The sequence below is a fragment of the Panthera onca genome, chromosome B1, assembly GCF_046562875.1.
Source record: "Panthera onca isolate mPanOnc1 chromosome B1, mPanOnc1 haplotype 2, whole genome shotgun sequence".
NCBI lineage: Eukaryota > Metazoa > Chordata > Mammalia > Carnivora > Felidae > Panthera > Panthera onca.
In genome coordinates this window covers 103,472,300-103,493,903 of record NC_138342.1, presented here as the reverse complement: position 1 = coordinate 103,493,903, position 21,604 = coordinate 103,472,300, and the positions used below count along the sequence as shown (strand labels likewise).

At 37.1% G+C, this 21,604-nt stretch overlaps 1 long non-coding RNA gene across 2 annotated transcripts in view; it reads right to left on the bottom strand.

Moving 5' to 3' along the window:
- LOC132692128 (uncharacterized) overlaps positions 1 to 21,604 on the bottom strand; it is a 95,322-nt gene that overhangs the window by 33,153 nt on the left and 40,565 nt on the right. The window contains exon 2 of one of the 2 annotated variants that reach the window (XR_009616194.1): positions 10,908 to 11,004. The exons of the other annotated variant lie outside the window; for it this stretch is intronic. This is a non-coding gene — a long non-coding RNA (uncharacterized LOC132692128). The remainder of the gene's footprint in view (positions 1 to 10,907; positions 11,005 to 21,604) is intronic. 2 annotated transcript variants of the gene reach the window in all.

Sequence of the window (21,604 nt, the reverse complement as noted above, 5' to 3'; positions counted from 1 at the left end):
AGAGCTTTTTGTGTCTATGAATGTCTAAAGTTGTGGATGTTCTGGATACTCTTACAGGAACATCTAACCATACTCTGAGTAAAACTTTCACTAAATCTGATGTTCAGTTGAACAACCTTATTCAATAGCATTTGTAGCAACACTCACTGCAGGAACAAAGAAAATGTTCCCCTCTCCCCCCCAAAAAAGGAAGGAAGAAAGAAAAAAAAAAGGAGAAAAACATTGCAGTAGGTCATGGAAGTTCAGGGAAAATTAATCATGATTTTTACTACTGTAGCTGAAAGTGTCTTCTTTGGACACTTGTATAAAATTGTAGCATTATTATTCTATATTATTGCTCTGTTGTATTTACACTTGCATCTGAGAATTTAGTTTTAATACAAACTATGTACTTTATAACTTAATAATTATTTATTATATATTTGGTTTTAAATGTTTATGTTCATGGCTTCTTATTTAAGACTTGATCATATTAAATACTTCCCAGTCAGTACAACTGTTTTTGTGATTCCCTGGAAACCCTTAATTCAATAGTCTTAGCAGAAAATAAAAGATGATCCTCAGTTTCTGGGAGCATATTGTTTTTATATGTATATTGCTAAGACAGTCTTCTCTCCTTACATACTTTCACTGAAATGGAACCTTCCGCTTCCTGTCTCCACCTCAAGGATATCACGTCCTTTTGCAGCTCTCCCAAATGTATGGCAGGTTCTGAAGGAGTTGAAGATATCCTTGCCAATGCCCATTACATGTACACTCTTGTGTAAAACTCTTTCCTGCTTTGACATTTATCTCATTTAGCTTTTCTGTACCTTTATTTGTTATTGGTGATTGTCATCTCCTGGTCTCTCCTCCATCTTTACAGAGGAGTTAGGCATACTCTTTCCCTTGAATTCAACTTCTGCCATCATCTTGGGTAACTTCAGTGCCCACAAGGAGGATTCTGCCAACACTGCCACTTGCCAGAACATTGACTACCTCAGTTTCAAACACCTGCAGGTGGCCCATTCCCATGGCCATGTGTCAGACTTTATTGCCTTGGAACTATTTTCGGTATGAAATCTTTATATATATAAAGCCATCATCCGCTAGTCTCTTAATTCTTAAACTGCCTTACTTCTACCACATCTGTTCACACACACACACACACTCTCTCTCTCTCTCTCTCTCAAAATAAAGAAAGAAAAGAAAAGAAAAGAAAAGAAAAGAAAAGAAAAGAAAAGGAAAGAAAAGAAAACAAAGAATAGTCTCTACATGTGTCTCTACTCCCTCAACTTCTATCTATACATCAAACCACTATAATCTGATTTCTACCCATCCTACACCCTATCTGTGTATTAAAATGCCCTTTCTTTGATCAAAATGACCTTCAAATTACCTAACTCACAAATATGTTTAAGTCCTTATCTTACTTGATCTTATCATGGCTTTTGCTACCTTTAATAACTCTCTTTTCTTCTTTGACTTTGGAGGGTCCTCCTTCTCCAGGTTCTTGTCTTACCTCTCTTACCACACATTCCCCATCTCAGTTGTTGGTTTGCTTTTCTGTGTCCTCCCTTTAGAAGTTGATATCCCTGAGGATTCTGTCCTTGCCACCTTTTCACTTTAAACTTTTCCTTCAATAGTCCAATAGATTCTTGGTGTTTTAAACATGCCCTTGTATGTTGTTTACCCACAAATCTACAGATAAAGGCCAGACCTCTCTGTTAATTCCCAGACCCTTAAATCCAATTTCTCCCTGAAGATTTCCATCTTTATCTTCCAGGCCCTTCATCTCAACATGCCAAAACTGATCTTGTCACTGTTTCCCACTTCCATGACCTCCTCTACTTTCCAGTATTCCCTAATCTTAATTAATGGGAATGCATCTCCAGCCTCCCTGACTCTGCCTTCTCGCTCATTCACTATAACCAATTGGCCACAGGCCTTGCTATTTGTATCTCTTAAGTACATCCTTTCTTTTCCATTCACTCTGTCATCATCTTAATGCAGGCTCTCAGCAATGGTTACAATAACTTTTGATTGGGTTTCTGGTCTCTTGCCTTCTCTTCTCTCCAATCTATCTCTGCATGGTCACCAGAATTATATCTGATCAAATGTAAATTTGATAATGATTTTCCCTTATTTAAAGCCTTTCACTGGTTCTTCTTTGGAATAAAGCTGAGGCCTGAAGCTGGGCATGTAAGACCTTTTATCATCTGCTCCACTCAGCTCCCAGCCTCTTCTCACCTTGAACTTCACATTCCAGCGATTCCTGTCTGCTTCTAGTTCCGACACACCATGCTGTTTCATGCCTCTGTGTCTTTGTACTTGCAGTGGAATATTACTCCTCCACCCTCTCCTCAACATCCAGAAAAACCCTCAGGCAACTGTCAGTATTCAACTTAGTTATCACTTCCTCCAGAAGTATTTCCATCACCATCTCATTCCATCTCTGTGACAGTATTAATCTCTTCTCACTTTTAGAACTTGAGCATACTATGGTTATTAGTTTTAATGTGGTATATACACATTTATTGACCGATACATCTGTTTCCCTTTCCAGAACATAAGCCTCTTTGGTAGAAGGAAGTGCATCTTGCCTGCACAGTGCCTTATATATAGTACATAATATAGTAGAAAACAATGTTCAAAAATTGAGTCAGACCAAATACAAAATACATAATTATGCACTAAAACTTTCCTTGATATGCATTGAAGTTTTCCTTGACATCTCTTTCTCTTACCCATTGAATCCAATTATCAGCAAAGCCTGTCAACTCTGTTTTCAAAATAACTCTAGAAGACAATCATCTGTTGCCATCTCCAGCTTCCACTTTATTTGACTCCACCACCATTTTTCACTTAGATAATTGTAATATTTTCCTAAATTGTTTTCCTGATTTTGTTCTTGCCCCTCACCAAACTTTATTTGCAACAAGCAACCTTAATAATCTTTTAAAACACCAGAGTATGTCACCCCTTAGCTTAAAACCTTCCAATGGCTCCCACCTCATTCAGAAAGCCTGAGTCCTACAACAAGGGCTACATGGTCATTATGTTCCTTCCACTTCTCTAACCTCACTTTCATTCTTCTGACTCAACTCAAGCCACACTGACACTCTTCCCTGTCTCCAGCACTCTAGGAACATTCCCACCCATGGCAGTTGCACTTTCTGTTTCTTTTGTTTGGAATGCTCTCCTGCCAATGTCCACATAGTCCATTCTTTCCCCTCCTTCATGTCCCTGCTTAACCAGGTCTTCTCTATCAGGTCTTCTCTATCATCTCTTTTAAAAGAGGACTACCAGGGGCACCTGGGTGGCTTAGTCGGTTAAGTGGCCAACTCTGGATTTCAGCTCAGGTCATGGGTCATGAGTTTGAGTTGGAGCCCTGCATTTGGCTCTGTGCTCACCATGCAGAGCCTACTTCACCTTCAGATTCTGTCTCCCTGTCTCTGCCCCTCCCCTGCTCATGCTTGCTCACCCTTTCTTTCAAAAATAAAGAAACATTAAAAAAAAAAAAGAGGGCTACCATCCTCTTTAAATTGCAACTTCCCCAAACACTGCTGCTTTATTTTTCTCCATAGCACTTACCATCCTCAACATATATTTTATTTATTTATTTATTTATTTATTTTTAAATTTTTTTAAATGTTTATTTATTTTTGACAGAGAGAGAGAGACAGGGCATGAGTGGGGACGGGCAGAGAGAGAGGAAGACACAGAATCTGAAACAGGCTCCAGGCTCTGAGCTGTCAGCTCAGAGCCCGCAGGGCTCGAACTCACAGACTGCGAGATCATGACCTGAGCTGAAGTCGGACGCTCAACCGACGGAGCCACCCAGGCGCCCCTCAACATATATATTTTAATAATTTATGTGTTTATTGTCTCTGTCCCCCACCAGAGTGTAAGCTCAATGTGAGCAGAGATTTTTGTTGGTTTTGTTCACTGCTATATAACTGGCACCCAAAACAATGCCTTGATCATAGATAGAAATCACGAAAAATTTGTAGAAAGAATTGATGGATTCTACGATAGCTGGTATTGGAGTTCTGCCACAGGGTTTTCCCAACACATAGTTTGCCTTTTATTATGCAAGTTGTGTACTATTGAATTTTTTCCCTTATAGCTTCTCCCTGATCTCCAGGTATTTTGTATCTTCTGCAAATTTACTCCCATCCTCTTATCAGATGTAACTACACCTCTTCTATATTTTTCAAGTGATAGCCCTTCTCCTTTTATAAAAATAGAAAATTAAAATATCCATAAAATGACTTGGGAGTCTCTAAAAATGTCTTTTTCTACCTTCATTCATAATATAATATTATTTTCAAGAAAGTTTCCATGTGTTTTACAAATTATCTTATTTTTCTCACTTTTTAAAAATTTTCCTTTATTCATTCATCCTGAATGAGATGATAAAGTGCTCTGGAGAAAGACAAGCAGAGAAAGGGGGATGGTTGGGGGGCATGTGTGGGGCAGATGAGGAGAACAGTTTTAGCTAGAATGAAAACCTACATCCAATGGAATTTTTTGTTACTTCCAGTGAGCTTAAATGAGGAATAATATAAAGGTGAGAAGAAATCACATGATGATAAAAATTTTGAGAGAGAACTCTTTGAGGTACAGTGTTGAAATGGACTTTAGTTCAAATGAATCATCTAACAAGTGTCTATAAGATGGCAAGTGGTTCTCAGCTCTGGTGTGCATATGGTCATCTGGAGAGCTTATAAAAACTACTACTGGGGGGGGGGTGTCTGGGTGGCTCAGTCGGTTGAGCGTCCAACTTCAACTCAGGTCATGATCTCACAGCTTGTGAGTTTGAGCCCTGTGTCGGGCTCTGTCCTGACAGCTCAGAGCCTGAACCTGCTTCAGATTCTGTGTCTCCCTCTCTCTCTGCCCTCCTCAACTCATGCTCTGTCTCTCTCTGTCTCTTAAAAATGAATAAATGTCAAAAAAATAAAAAAAAAATACTACTTCGTATTTAATTAAAATAAAATCAAAACGTCTGAGGGCCTGGTAATTAATATTTTTAAAACTCTCCAGGTGATTCTAGTATATAGTCAGGGCTGAGAACCACTGAATGATTCAAAGCAATGTTGACATATTATGGTCAGGAGATAGAGATGATATATACTACAGAATTATGAGTACATTTATGTACTTTTTCTAGATCATTACCCTTTGCAACAATTTAATTCTCTCTGAGGCCCTAACAGCAAGATAGCACCCAAAAGATGTGCTTTCTCTTTATAGCAGAAAGATAATTTTGGAGATATTAAAATTTTTTTATAATTTTTTAAATGTTTTAATTTATTTTTGAGAGAGAGAGAGAGAGAGAGAGAGAGAGAGAGAGACAGAGGCAGAGTGCGAGTAAGGAAGGGGCAGAGAGAGAAAGAGAGAGGGAGACACAGAATGTGAAGCAGGCTCCAGGCTTTGAACTGTCAGCACAGAGCCTGACACATTGCTCAAACTCACAAATGGTGAGATCATAACCTAAGCCAAAGTCAGATGCTTAACCAACTGAGCCATGCAGGGCACCCCAAATTTGGCACCCCAATTTTTTTTAATGTTTATGTATTTTTTAGAGAGAGAGAGAGAGAGACAGAGCTTGAGTCAGGGAGGGGAGAGAAGGAGGCACAGAATCTGAAGCAGGTTCCAGGTTCTGAGTTGTCAGCACAGAGCCTAAGGCGGGGCTCCAACTGCAAGATCATGACCTGAAAAGAAGTTGGACATTTAACTGATTGAGTCACCTAGGCTCCTCTTGGAGATATTTTAAATAGGATTAATCATTTGTTTAAAAGAGGAATAATAGATTATGTAATAATCCTATAAAAAGATTCAACACAGCAGTAAGAAAATGATAGTTACATGCCTGAATCTCAGAAACACAATTTTAACAAAAGATGCTAAACACAAAATACAGATTTTATGATTCCATTTATATAAAGCTCCAAAACAAGCAAAACTAATAGTATTAGAAAGTCATTGATGGTAATCCTTGGAGAGGAGAATGAAACAGTACCTGAGAGAGAATATAAAGGGGGACTTCTAGGGTACTAATAATGTTATATTTCTTGTCCCAGGGGGAGGTATTTATTGAGTTGTACACTTATGATTTATACCATTTTCTCTATGTATGTCATAATTCAATAAAATTAAAATTCAATTATTAAAAATAATTGATAGAAAAGGTCTTTTAGAAAAATTCTGTCACATTAACAATACATGGCACTTAAAGAAATAAAAAAACTGGCAGAAGGCTATGGAGAGAGAAACAGTTGGCTAAGTGATAACAGGGAGGGAGGGAAAGAGGGAGGAAGGAAGGAAGGAAGGAAGGAAGGAAGGAAGGCAGTTAGGGAGGAAGGAGAAACAGCACTTGCCACAAAAGAAGACTCTAGGTTGTGGTACCTCAGTCAAAAATCACATTTTAAAAATTATGTTTTTAGATTGGCTCTGATTATGTTACAATCTTCCTATTAGGTTGAAAGATTTCAATTTGGAGAAGAAAAGTTTGTGTTGCTGTGTTTTTCCTCTATAATCTTAGTTCAAGCAATATCCCAAATATAACTTACAAAAGAAGAGAGAGAAGAGAAGAGAAAAGAGAAGACAAAACAGTAAATATCTTTGGTCAGTGGTCAGGTTTTCCCAGAAGTAGAGCCTAAATCAAGGATTGTGGTACAAGTGGCTTACTAAGGAAATGCTCCCAGAGAAACTAGGAAATGAGTGTGGAAGGCAGGGTTGGGAAGGGGGAAATCCAGGCCTGGGGGTAAATTCAAGTGAAGTCTCAGATCCTACCTGATCCTGCAAGGTGCCCTGCAGCCTAAGTTACACCAGAGTTGTTAGTTCTGCCTAGAGACACAGGAACTGGGCTCTTGTATTCCACAATTACTCTTTTTGTCTTAGAACTTCAGAACAGAGGTGAGGCTGCTCCAGTGCCCAATGGCCATCCTCTGAGTGTCCCAAGTTGGAGCTACCATCAAAGCACACAGATAGGATGCATACATAGAGCTGATGGAAAGGATCCAAGGGTATCTGGGCAGGCACCAACTCTACTACAGTAAGAGTAATTTTTTTTTTTCTTTTAGAAGTTTATTTTCTAAGGTAAGGAAAAGGGTTAGGGCAAGGATTAATTTTATTATTAAAACAGAGGCAGTTTTAAGAATGTTGGGATGTATTTGTTCATATATAATTATATAGAATTATGTTATATTTATTAGGTATATATTTTATATAGGTTGTTCCCTTTTAGGGGCCACAATTTAATTTTAAGGGCCCACTTAACCTAAAGGAGACCAGTTTTGGAGAGAAATGTATTTGTAGCACAAAGAGTGAGTTGTCTAGGGCAAGAATATGATACCAATGATGTTCACCCCAAGTCCTGAACACCATGAGGAACCACTGCCCTTCATTTTCACCCCCTACCCAAGGGCAGCCATCATTCCCATGCTGCAAACAGAAGATATTTTCCCTGAGAAAATAAGATATTCATATTCTTAGAATATAGGGCAGTTGATGAATTCCAAGCTTCTAGTAAGCCTCCCTTTAGTTGTTTGTTGTTTGTTTGGTTTTTTTGTTTGTTTGTTTAGACTTGGAACCAACCATTTCTTGGAGGGTCTTTTAGGAGAAATGCCATTGTGAATGAAATTAAAACATTTATATATATTGATAGATAAATTGATCTTACAAAGAGAAAATTGTTTGGAGCTGGTCATTCTGAAGAGAGTGGAGAAGGGAACAGTGTGGCCAGAATGGAAACAAAATCATCCACAAAATGGTGGGTGGGGAAGTGTTGTCTGGCAGAGTTTCTCCAGTATGCTAAGTCACTGATGAGGGGAGAACCAAATAGCATTAGAATTCAAAGTAGCAATGTCATGCTTCAATGTGTGTTCTAAAGATATTATGGTGGGATCAAAACCTGTTGAATGACTTGTGTTGTGACCATGAGCAGTATATTCTTGGTGGGTCAAAGGGAAAATTTATTATTTGCCTATATTATTAGTGCCTCTTCCTTTCCCAACAGAAGATTTTTGCTGAGGTTGCCCTTTAAAAAATATACCTTTTAAAGGAGAGGACATGCTGCCACCTATTGAAACAATGCAAATATATACCAGACACCCAAATTCTAAAATGTCAGTCAGGACCTTGTCACCCCACACCTAGAGAAAAGCAAATGGTATAAATTCTAAAAGATTTTCTCAGCTCTTTCAGTCCTGGACTTACAAAAATCTTCATTACTGAGATCATTTTTAAAAGGAGCTTCAGGACCAGGAAACCCATTTCTCTTTGGAGCTACAGAACTCAGTGTGAACAAAAATGGGAGTGTTTGAAACCTGCTCTGGGACCATTAGCTGCTGTCCTGCTTACACACGAACATCTGAGAGACCTTTCAGCATCCTTAAATAGGCAGAATCCATGGCCACTAGATCCTGGTAGAGTAACATTAATGTAGCTGGGGTCCTTTTTAGGAGTCCTTAACCAGGACACTGTTAACCTTTATTCTTTGCTGAGGATGAAGCCAGAAACACTGCAGATTTCTTCACCTGTGAAATAGTTGTAAAATTCAAGCATCTCTAACACCATAGAATTCTCACAAAGATAAAAGGAAATGAGGCATGGAAAAGTGTCTTGTAAAGTGTTTACACATTTGACAATGTAGGAGCTTGTCTCAGACTTATTTTGGCATAATTATAGCAGCAATTAGCTTGTGCTGAATTCCCATTTACCACATCCTGCTTAAGGAATTTCTCTCATGACAAAGAGAGCAAATGGGGAACTCTCTTCCACAACCTTGGACTCATTGAACTGTATTTTAACACACAGTTTCCTAATAAATAAAAAAAAAAATACTCCTAGTGGTTGCAGCACTTTAATTAAACACATCAATTAAATAATCAATTTTTTTAGCTGCTTCTGATCATGTCTTCTCCCTCCAAAAGTTTACCATCATTTTCTGCAAAATGCAACTCTCTTCAATATAGTCCCAATGTTTTAGCCAATTCTGTATTATTTACCTTCTTTAATTTCCCATTTCTGCTCTTCTCATCAGGTCTAGACTAATAATGGCTCAGATATTCTGGCCTCTGTTGCTTCTATGTGTAATGCTAAAACGTCTTTCTCCTTGTTGAGGAGAAACAACCAAACCAATGAAAAATGAAAACCCTTTGTTTTTGTCTGTCTGGCATCTATTTTGCCTCCTCTGGTTAGAGACCCTCTTTTTCTTTGAGAATCCCTCCTTGACCAACTCTTAGTCGTTGAGGTCAATTGGGGCTGGTCTCACCGCCCCCTGAGCTCTAGGGGTGGGATCATAACATAGCCAGAGCATGGAGAAACCTTTCTGTGACTTTTGTTGTAATTATGCAGAAGGAAATGTTCTTCTCATACAGGGGTTTAAACTGATGGAATTGAGGCTGGGGCTGCCAGTGGCCATCTTTGCTACTCTTTGGGGAGTGCTTTCTGAGCACAGAGAAGCAGAGTGAGAGATAGGGAAATAGATTGTGCCTGAAGGTTCACCACTAAACTTAATTATGTGAGCCAATAAATCTACTTTATATTTAATCTAGTTTCAGTTGTATATCTGTCACTATGACTGGAAGAGCTTTAAATTAACAGACTCCTCAATCCCAGAACTGTACATTGCTTTAAAAATAACTTTGATAAAAGAAAGATATCCTGTTCTTTGCCAAACCCCTAGTTAAATGAAACTGAGGTGTGAAACTCTCTGCAGCAGTACTCTCTCTGGCTAACCATCCGTGGAAAACAAGATTGTAGAATCCCCTCTCTCACCTTCCAAAAATAAGCCTGGTTGGGTTATGAAGGCTACCAGTCAGGTTAGAATATTAGCTCTTGACAGCAGGATGGCCACTTGCTGCTTACAGAGCCAGATGTGGAGTCAATCCCCACTCCCAAACTCATACATACCTTGTAGTAAAGGCTACATCACCATGGAAACAGCAGAAAGGGCCATGACCATGTAGAATAGATACACCAAACAAAAGGTTCTAAAATCCCACAACTATTTCCACTGTTTACATTTCTTTTGACAGTCCAGAAACACCACCTTGCCAAGCACTGATCAACACCAAATTAGAACAAATAGCATCTGGGGTCATACTCTTCATTTTTTTTTCTCATCTGGAATCCACTGTGGTTCCATAGAGCTAGGAAGTCTATTTGGGCTAGACTGAATATTATTTTTCTCTATTCACTTCTGCAAGAGTGAGAAGGGCCATGGCCACTACATCTGCTGTTTCATTCAGAGGTTTATTCTAAGCATTTTAAAAATAAAATAATGAAATAAAATAAGCAATAATGTATCACTATTTCCTATTTACCATGTTAACCCATAATCTGGCACTAATTGTCAAAGGACTAGTTTTTATTATTGATATCACAATAAACAAGTGGCAAAAGGCTAGAGAAAAGAGAAGAATTTGCTCCTGTAATCCTCAGAACCTCTTTAAGTGACTCACCTGAGAAAACCAAAGCTCCACATGAAAACTGCTAAAGATGTAGGCCCTTCCAGACTCTGGTTATCAAAATTATAGTTTTATTAGGTTTATTTATTCAATGAACATTTATTGAGCACAATGTGCCAGACATTGTAATAGACATTAAGGACACACCCTAAAGAATTTAAGTCTGGTGGGAGAGACATATAATTAAATTCACACTTTCAGTACAATATGGCACATTCTGTGATAGGTGAATGTATAAAATACAGTGGGAAAGCTCTGGTTCTGGTAATGGCCGAGTGGTTTTTATTTAGCCAATTCTCCCTTGGACAACAGTGATAAACTTTGCATAAAATATGAAAAACCACTATTTATAGTTTACTGAAAATGAAGAGGCAAAAAATGAAGAGGTTTGACTCTTGAAAAAAGGAAACTACACTAAATTAGAGCTATATGTATAACATGACTTTTTACCTTGAGAGCTCCTCCAATCCATGAGGTGTGGCACAACCAGAACTCAATCAGAAGGCTTTATCCTATTGATTTGAAGTGTCAGATGAGAGTGGAGTAGCTGAAAATTGAGGGAAGGAAGACTGAGAAGGAAGGAGCCACAAATAAAAAGCCTCTAAATCTGCCCATAAACTGCCTCAAATCCTTGGATGGTCTCAGAACTGTGGATGCATAGAGAAGACTTCAAGGAGTCCAGTGACAGCAATATGTAGAAGGCTGAGCAGAGATTTCAGCCTTCAATGGAGGTAAAGTTGGCGTATGATTCCCACCAAGTTAGAGAGATTTGGTAAACATTTTGGCCTTTCTATTAAAAGGCTATGCCTTAGCAGTAAAGACTATATTAAAAGACAACAGATTCACCCCACACTAAACTAAAAGACACTCAATGAAATGTAAAAATCAAGCCTCCGTAAATGCAGGTGATGAGCCAGTAATTTAAATGCCTGTTATAATAAATATCAACACTCTCTACAGAAAGACAGCAGACTGCAGAATCTCTACAATGTATCATACATAATATCAACATGAAAATGTTAGTAGACACGCAAAAACAGGAAAATGTGACCCATAGTCAAGAGAAAAAGTACTGAAGAGAAATACATCCCAGGATAATCCATTAGAAGACAAAAACCTAAAGCAACTATTATAAATGTGTTTAAAGACTGAGAGGAAAAATGGGCATAATGAATGAATAGGTTAGAATTTCAGTAGAAACATAGAAGCTATACAAGCAATGGAAACTGTAAAACCAAAAAGTATAATATAAGAAGTAAAAAATTTACTGGATGGGATTAACAGGTTAAAAAGCAAAACTTGTTGACAAATATTTGAACTTATCTCACTTGAAGAACATGGAGAAAGAAAATTGAAGGATGAACAGAACCTTGGGGACATATGAAACAATATCGATTGGTGTAATATGTGAAATTGGAAGTCCCAGAAGGAGAGAAGAAAGATAATTAAGCAGAAAAAAATCTATAGAAATAGTTGCCAAAATTTATCTAAATTGGGTAAAAAACATTAATTTACAAACCTAAGAAGCTTGGAGGACCTCAAGCAGTATAAACGTAAAGAAAACCACATCTGCACACCACAGTCAAACTGCTAAAATCAAAGATAGAGTGAAATTTTTGAAAGCATTGGTGGGCATGGCAGGGGAGTGTATGGGTATTATATACAGGGAATGACAATAAGAATAAAGTCTGATTCTCATCAGGAACGATGAAAGAAGACTATGAAGAAAACATTCTTAACACGCTTCAAAAAATAGCAACCCAAAATTCTATATTCAGTAAAAATATCCTTCAAAAATGAAGGCAAAATAAAGGCATTTCTAAAAGTCTATAAAAGTCCTACAAGAACTATTAAAAGTTCTTCAAACTAAAGGAAATGCCAGCAGATGGTAACTCAAATACAGAGGAAGGAATAAAGACCTTTGGAAATGGCAGATGTGTGGGTAAATATAAAATAGTATTTTTTCCTTCTTGTTATTTCTTTCAAAGACAAATATCTGTTCAATGTCAAAAATTATAACATTTTATTGTAGAAATTATAAAAAATACATGGCAACAGCATGCAATATGGTGTATAGTAAATTTAGTTACATGGTTTCAGAATCCTTAAATTTAACACAAAATGGTACAATATTAACTCTACAAAGACTATGATAAGTTAAGGATATATGCTGTAATCTTAGTGACAGCTAAAAAGGATTAAAAAGGAATAGTTAAAACTTAGGGAAATTATAATGGGATAGTAAAAATATTTAATTAACCTTAAAAAAGCAAGGAAGAAGGAACACAAGAAAAAAACAGATGGTACAAAGAGAAACACGTAGGAAAATGATAGACTTAAATACATATGTAACTAATTACACCAAATGAAAATGGACCAAATTCTCTATTTATTTATTTTTTCTATTTATTTATGTTTTTTTTAATATGAAATTTATTGTCAAATGGTTTCCATACAACACCCAGTGCTCATCCCAACAGGTGCCCTCCTCAATAAATTCTCTATTTAAAAGCAGAGACTGAGGGGCACCTGGGTGGCTCAGTTGGCTAAGCGTCCGACTTCAACTCAGGTCATGATCTCATGGTTTGTGGGTTCAAGCTCTGCGTTGAGATCTGTGCTGACAGCTCAGAGCCTGGAGCCCACTTCGGATTCTGTGTCTCCCTCTCTCTTCCCCTGCTTGCACTCTGTCTCTCTCTCAAAGATAAATAAACGTTAAAAAAAATTTTTTTAAAGCAGAGATTGCATAAAACGATAAGACAAAACTATATGCTTCTTTACAAGAGAGATACAGTAAATAAAAGCAGATAGATTCAAAATAAAGGAATGGAAAACATTTTGTGATAAAACAATAACAAACTGTTGGGCCTATGTTAATATCAGACAAAATTCATTTAAAAACAAGTATTACCGGGGAGCTGGGTTGGCTCAGTCGGTTGAGCGTCCGACTTCAGCTCAGGTCATAGTCTCACAGTTCATGAGTTTGAGCCCCGCGTCAGGCTCTGTGTGGACAACTTGGAGCCTGGAGCCTGCTTCAGATTCTGTGTCTCCCTCTCTCTCTCTCTCTGCCCCTCCCCAGCTTGCACTCTGTCTCTCCTTCTCTCAAAAATAAATAAACATTAAAAAAATAATAATAAAGAAAGACAAGTATTACCAGTGAATGATAAAAAGATCACTTAATCAAGAAGAAATAAAAATTATAAATATGTAAGCATCTAAATATAGAACTTCAAAATAAATGAAGCAAATACTGACAAAACTAAAGAAACAAACAGACATATCCACAGTTATCATGGGAGATTTTAAGACACCTCTTTTAATTGATAGAACACTGATTATATATAGAATATTTGAACAACACTATCAACCAACGTGATCTGATTACTATCATGGAACACCAACAAGTTCAAGTAAAAAGTACACATTGTTTCTAAGTGTGCATGGAACAGTTAGCAAGATAGGTCCTATGCTTAGCCAAATAAATCTCAATAAATTTCAAAATCTTTATTTATATGTTTATGCTTATGTATTTACATTTATATATTTATATATATATTTTTAACCACAATGAAATTAAATTAGAAGGCATTACTACTTAGATATCCAAATAAGCCCTAAATATTTGGAAATTAAGAAACAGACTTCTGAATAACTCATGAATCAGAGAAGACATCATAACAAGTATCAGAAAATATTTTTACTTAATAATAACAACAAATAAAAATTGTGGGATGTAGTTAAAGCGGTGTGTGGAAGGAAATTTTTAGTATTATGTACTTATATTAGAACATAAAAAGTCTAAAACAAATTAATATTCCACTTTAAGAACTAGAAAAAGAGGAGAAAAATAAACCTAAAGTAAGTAGAAGGAAAAAATAATTTAAAGAAGAGTAGAAATCAATGAAATAGGAAACAGACAAATAAAGAAAATTAAGAAAAGCCAAAATTTCTTCCTTGAAAAGATTAATAAAATTGACAAATCCCTAGCAAGGCTGATGAACAAAAAAGAAAATGTAGATAGCCAATATGAATAAAAGAAGAGACATTACTACAGCTTCTACAGACATTATGATAGCAAATGAATATTATTTTTAAAACTTTGTATAAATAAATTTTAAAAATGAGATGAAATGGAAAAATCCCTTAAGATATAAATTTACCAAAATGGACAAAAGGAGCAATAGAATATCTGAAGAGCTCTGTATCTATTAAAGAAATAGAATTCATAATGAAAACATAACTCACAAAGAACATTCCAGACCCAGCTGGCTTCTCTAGTGAATTCTATTATTTATGGAAGAAATTATGTCAAGTTTATACAAACTCTTTCAGAAAACAGAGAATGAGGAAATACTTCCAAACTCATTTTACGAGGCCAGCTTAATTTTGATACCAAAACCTGAGAGAAATCTTTTGAGAAAAATCACAGACCAATCTCCTTCATAAGCACAGATACAAAAATGCTTAAAAATTGACATTTTTATCCAGAAAGACAAAAAAGTTTATTACATCTTGACCACCTATAATTCATGCAAAGAATGAGAGGACTACTTAATGAACAAAAATCAATGTGATCCACCATATTCATAGAATAAAAGAGAAAAAGTAAATTATTACTTCAATGGATGCAGAAAAAGCATTTAATAAAATTTAGTAACTATTTAAGATTTAACAGCAACAAAAATCTCTGGAAACTAAAATAGAAAAAATTGAGAGGCCCTCTGTCGGCTGCCTGGGTGGAGTGGCACTACTCCAGAAACGGGGCATGGGGAGCAGGATCCTTTAAGAAATCGGGGTTTGAATCCCAGCGGAGTGCCTGGAGGCACAGGAGACTGATGGGCGGAACAAACTGGCCCACTCACACCAGCGCTGTGAAGACAGCTAAACAGAGTGGTTTAGGACACCTGGGAGGAGAGACTGGGGTTTCACCATTTTTCTTCCCATCACTAACAAGGTGGGGCTTCAGGGAATGGACAAGGGGTTCATAGTGGAGGTGGGACCTGCCTACAACAAACCATGTGCTTCTGTGCCTGGTAATTGAGGATCTAACAGAGCAATATTGACACTAACCGGACCAGACAGCCCCTCCTCCAGAGCAGGGCAGCCACTGGTTCCAAGACACTATCAGATATCTGTGTATTCATCCAGCATATATATTTTTTTTCTTTTTTTTCTTCCTGTTATTTCTTCCCTTCTTTAGTCTGGTTATTCTGGTTGTTTGTTTGTTTAAGCAGACATTTTAAATCTATTCTTTTTACACCTCTTCTATATCACCTTCTTTATTTTCCTCTGCTTCTCTCAATCTCTCTCTCTCTGGATTAAGTTGTATAGTTTCTCTGCCTGGTCATTTTTTTTTTTTCTTTTCTTTTTCCCCACTGCTGTCATTTCTCTCCTTGTATGGGATAAGGCTTCTTCCACCACCAACCCCCCTCTTTAAAAACTTTTTCAAGGGTTACTTATTTCAGTGAACAAATCAAAGCACACCTGGTGGAAGATCCAAACCACCACTACAAATAGGGAAATAAAGCAAGCGGAGTCACAACAATGGAGAGCACACAACACACTCCAAAAACACTTCTTGAAGGGCCAGGCCCTGGACAGTGTATGACAACTTTTTAATATAGTAGTGCTCACAGGTGCAGGACACATAACAAGCTATTAAAACACATAGGGACAGGGGCACCTGGGTGGCTCAGTCAGTTAAGTGTCCGACTTCAGCTCAGGTCATGATCTCATGGTTTGTGGCTTTGAGCCCCACATCGGGCTCTGTGCTGACAGCTCAGAGCCTGGAGCCTGCTTTGGATTCTGTGTCTCCCCCTCTCTGCCCCTCCCCCACTCGTGCTCTGTCTCTGTCTCTCTCAGTAGTAAACAAACTTTAAAAAAATTTTTTTTAAATACATAGGGACAGAAAACTAGCTAAAGTGACAAAATGGAAGAATTCTCCTCAAAAGAAATTCCAGGAAAAAATGAAAGCTAGAGAATTGCTCAAAACAGATATAATCAATATATCTGATCAAGAATTTAGAATAATAGTCATAAGATTAATAACTGGGCTTGAAAAAAGCATAGAAGACAGCAGAGAATCTGTTGCTGCAGAGATCAAGGAACTAAAAACCAGTCATGATAAATTAAGAAATGTTGTAAATGCATGCAAAATAAACTAGTGGAGTGACAGCAGGGATGGAGGAAGCAGAAGGGACAATAAATGAAAGAGAAGATAAAATTATGAGAAATGATGAAGATGAGAAAAAGATAAGAAAATACTATGGGTGCCTGGGTGGCTCAGCTGGTTAAGCATCTGACTTCAGCTCAGGTCATGATCTCACGCTTTGTGAGTTTGAGCCCTGGGTCAGGCTCTGTGTTAACAGCTCAGAGCCTGGAGCCTGCTTCGGATTCTGTGTCTCCCTCTCTCTACCCCTCTCCTGTTCTTACTCTGTCTCTATCTCTCTCTCAAAAATAAATAATAAACACTAAAAAAAAATACTAGACCAGGAGGGAAGAAGTAGAGAACTAAGTGATTCAATGAAAAGTAATAATATCTGTATCATAGGAGTCCCAGAAGAAGAAGACAAAGAGAAAGGGGCAGAAGGTTTACTTGAACAAATTATAGCTGAGAACTTCCCTAATCTGGGGAAGGAAGCAGACATAAAAATTCAGAAGACACAGAGAATCCCCTTCATATTTAATAGGAATAGGTCCTCTCCATGGCATATCATAGTGAATCTGGCAAAATACAAAGATAAAGAGAGAATTCTGAAAGCAGCTGGGACAAATGGGCCTTAAGCTACAAGGGTAGACACATAAGGGTAGTAGCAAACCTGTACACTGAAACTTGGCCGGCCAGAAGGGAGTGGCAGGAAATATTCAGTGTGATGAATAGGAAAAATATGCAGCCAAGAATCCTTTATCCAGCAAGTTTGTCATTCAGAATAGAAGGAGAGGTAAAGGCTTTCTCAGACAAACAAAAACTAAAGGAATTCATGACCACTAAACCAGCCCTGCAAGAGATCTTAAGGGGAACTCTGAGTGGAATGTTGTAAAGACTACAAAGGACCAGAGACATCACCACAAGCATGAAACCTACAGATAACACAATGACATTAAATCCATATCTTTCAATAATAACTCTGAATGTAAATGGACTAAATGCTCCAATCAAAAGACATAGGGTATCAGAATAGATAAAACAAACAAACAAAAACAAGATCCATCTATATGCTGTCTACAAGAGACCCATTTTAGACCTGAGGGCACCTTCATATTAAAAGTGAGGGGATAGAGAACCATCTATTATGCTACTGGAAGTCAAAAGAGAGCTGGAGGAGCCATACTTCTATCAGACAAACTAGATTTTAAACTACAGGCTGTAACAAGAGATGAAGAAGTGCATTATATTATAATTACAGGGTCTATTCATCAAGAAGAGCTAACAATTATAAATATTTATGCTCCCAACTTGGACACCCAATTATACAAATCAATTAATCACAAACATAAGCAATCTTATTGATAAGAATATGGTAAGGGCAGGAAACTTTAATAATCCACTTACAACAAAGGACAGATCATCTAGGCAGAAAAATCAATAAAGAGACAATGGCCTTGAGTGATACACTAGACCAGATGGACTTGACAGATATTCAGAACTTTTCATCCAAAAGAAGCAAAACACACATTCTTCTCGAATGCACATGGAACATTGTCCAAGATAGACCATATACTGGGTCACAAAACAGGCCTCAATAAATATAAAAGAATTGAAATCATACCATGTATATTTTCAGATCACAACACTACGAAACTCGAAATCAACCATAAGAAAAAATTTGGAAAGCCTTCAAATGCATGGAGGTTAAAGAACATCTTACTAAAGAATGAATGGATCAATCAGGAAATTAAAGAAGAAATTTTAAAAATATATGAAAGTAAATGAAAATGAAAACACAACAATCCAAACCCTTTGGGATGCAGCAAAGGCAGTCCTAGGAAGAAAATACATTGCATTCCATGCCTATCTCAAGAAACAAGAAAAATCCCAAATACAAAACCTAACGGCACACCTAAAGGAAGTAGAAGCAGAACAGCAAAGAAACCTCAAAGTCAGCAGAAAAAGAGAAATAATAAAGTTTAGAGCAGAAATAAACAATATAGAATCCAAAAAACAAAAACAAAAACGAAAACAGTATAACAGATCAATGAATCTAAGAGCTGGTTTTTTGAATGAATAAACAAAATTATAAATACCTAGCCAGAATTCTTCAAAAAGAAAAGAGAGGGGACCCAAATAGATAAAATCATGAATGAAAGAGGACAATTCACAAGGAACACCACAGAAATACAAACAATTATTAGAGACTACTATGAAAAATTATATGCCAACAAACTAGACAACCTGGAAGAAATGGACAAATTCCTAGATACCCACACACTTTCCAAAACTCAAATGTGAAGAAATAGAAAATTTGAACAGACCCATAACCAGTGAAGAAATTGAATCAGTTATCAAAACTCCCAATAAACAAGAATCCTGGGCCAAATGGCTTCCCAAATGTCTACCAAACATTTAAAGCAGAGGTTAATATCTATCCTTCTCAAGCTGTTCCAAAAAATAAAAATAAAAAAAAAAAGAAATGGAAGGAAATCTTCTGGACTCATTTTATGAAGCCATTCTTCTGTGCAGAAGAATGAAGCCAGATGGCGACCCCATTAAAAAGGAGAATTACAGGCTAATATCCCTGATGAACATGGGTACAAAAATTCTCAAAAAGATACTAGCAAATCTAATTTAACAGTATATTAAAAGAATTATTCACTATGATCAAGTGGGATTCATTCCTGGGCTTCAGGGCTGGTTCAATATTTGCAAATCAATCAATGTGATATATCATATTAATAGAAGAAAAGATAAGAACCATAGGATCCTGCTGAAAAAGCATTTGACAAAATACATCATCCTTTATTAATAAAAACCCTCAAGAAAGTAGGGATTGAAGGAACATACCTTAACCTCATAAAAGCCATGTGTAAAAAGCCCATGGCTAATATCATCCTCAATGGGGAAAAGCTGAGAACCTTTCCCCCTAATATCAGGAACATGATAGGGATGTCCACTCTCACCACTGTCGTTTAACATAGTGTTGGAAGTCCCAGTCTCAGCAATTGACAACCAAATGTAATAAAAGGCATCCAAATTGGCAAAGAAGTCAAACTTTCACCTTTTGCAGATAACATGATACTCTAAATGGAAAACCTGAAAGACTCCACCAAAAAGCTGCTAAAACTGATACATGAATTCAGCAAAGTTTCAGGATATAAAATCAATGTACAGAAATCGGTTGCATTTCTATACACTAATAATGAAGCAACAGAAAGAAATCAAGGAATCGATCCCATTTACAATTGCACTGAGAACAATAAAATACCAAGGAATAAACCTAACTAAAGATGTAAAAGATCTATATGCTGAAAACTATAAAAAACTTAAGAAATTGAAGAAGACACAAAGAAATGGAAAAATAGTCCACGCTCATGGATTGGAAGAACAAATACTGTTAAAATGTCAATATTACCCAAAGCAATCTACACATTCAACACAATCACAATAAAAATTGCACTGGCATTCTTCTCAAAGCTAGAACAAACAATCCTAAAATTTGTATGGAACGAGAAAAGGCCCCTAATAGCCAAAGTAATGTTGAAAAAGAAACCAAAGCAGGAGGCATTACATCCTGGACTTTAGCCTCTACTACAAAGCACTAATAATGAAGACAGTATAGTACTGGCACAAAAACAGACACATAAACCTATGGAATAGAATAAAGAACCCAGAATTGGACCCACAAATGTATAGCCAACTAATCTTTGACAAAGCAGGAAAGAGTATCCAATGGAAAAAAGCCAGTCTCTTTAGAAAATGGTGCTAGGAGAACTGGTAGCAACATGCAGAAGAATGAAACTGGATCACTTTCTTACACCACACACAAAAATAAACTCAAAATGGATGAAAGACCTAAATGTGAGACAGGAAACCATCAAAACCCTAGAGAAGAAAACAGGCAACAATCTCTTGGACCTCAGCTGCAGCAATTTCTTGCTCAACATGTCTCCAAAGGCAAGAGAAATAAAAGGAAAAATGAACTATTGGGACCTCATCAAGATAAAAATCTTCTGCACTGTAAAGGAAACAATCAACAAAACCAAAAGGCAACCGACGGAATGGGAGAAAATATTTGCAAATGACATATTGGATAAAGGTTTGGTACCAAAACTCTATAAAGAACTAACACCCAAAAAACAAATAATCCAGTGAAGAAATGGGCAGAAGACATGAATACTTTTCCAAAGAAGATATCCAGTTGGCCAACAGACACATGAAAAGATACTCAACATCACTCATCACAAGGCAAATACAATTCAAAACCACATTGAGATACTACCTCACACTGGTCAGAGTGGCTAAAATTAACAATTCAGGAAACAACAGATGTTGGCAAGGATGTGGAGAAACGGGAACCCTCATGCACTTTTGGTGGGAATGCAAACTGGTGCAACCACTCTGGAAAACAGTGCAGAGGTTCCTCGAAAAACATAGAACTACCCTATGACCCAGCAATAGCACTAGTAGGAGTTTATACAAAGGATACAGGAGTGCTGATACACAGGGGCACATGTACCCCAATGTTTATAGCAGCACTTTCAACAATAGCCAAATTATGAAAACAGTCCAAATGTCCATCAAATGATGAATGGATAAAGAAGACATGGTTTATATAAACAATGGAATACTACTTGGCAATGAGAAAGAATGAAATCCTGCCATTTGCAACAATGTGGGTATAACTGGAAGGTATTATGCTAAGTGAAATAAGTCAGTCAGAGAAAGACAGATATCATATGTTTTCACTCATATGTGGAACTTTAGAAACTTAACAGAAGACCATGTGGGAAGGGAAGGGGAAAAATAGTTTCAAACAGAGAGGGAGGCAAACCATAAGAGACTCTTAAATACAAAGAACAAACTGAAGGTTGATGGGGGTGGGGGTGGGGGAGAGGGGAAAATGGGTGATGGGAATTGAGGAGGGCACTTGTTGGGATGAGCACTCGGTGTTGTATGTAAGTGATGAATCATGGGAATCTACCCCCAAAACCAA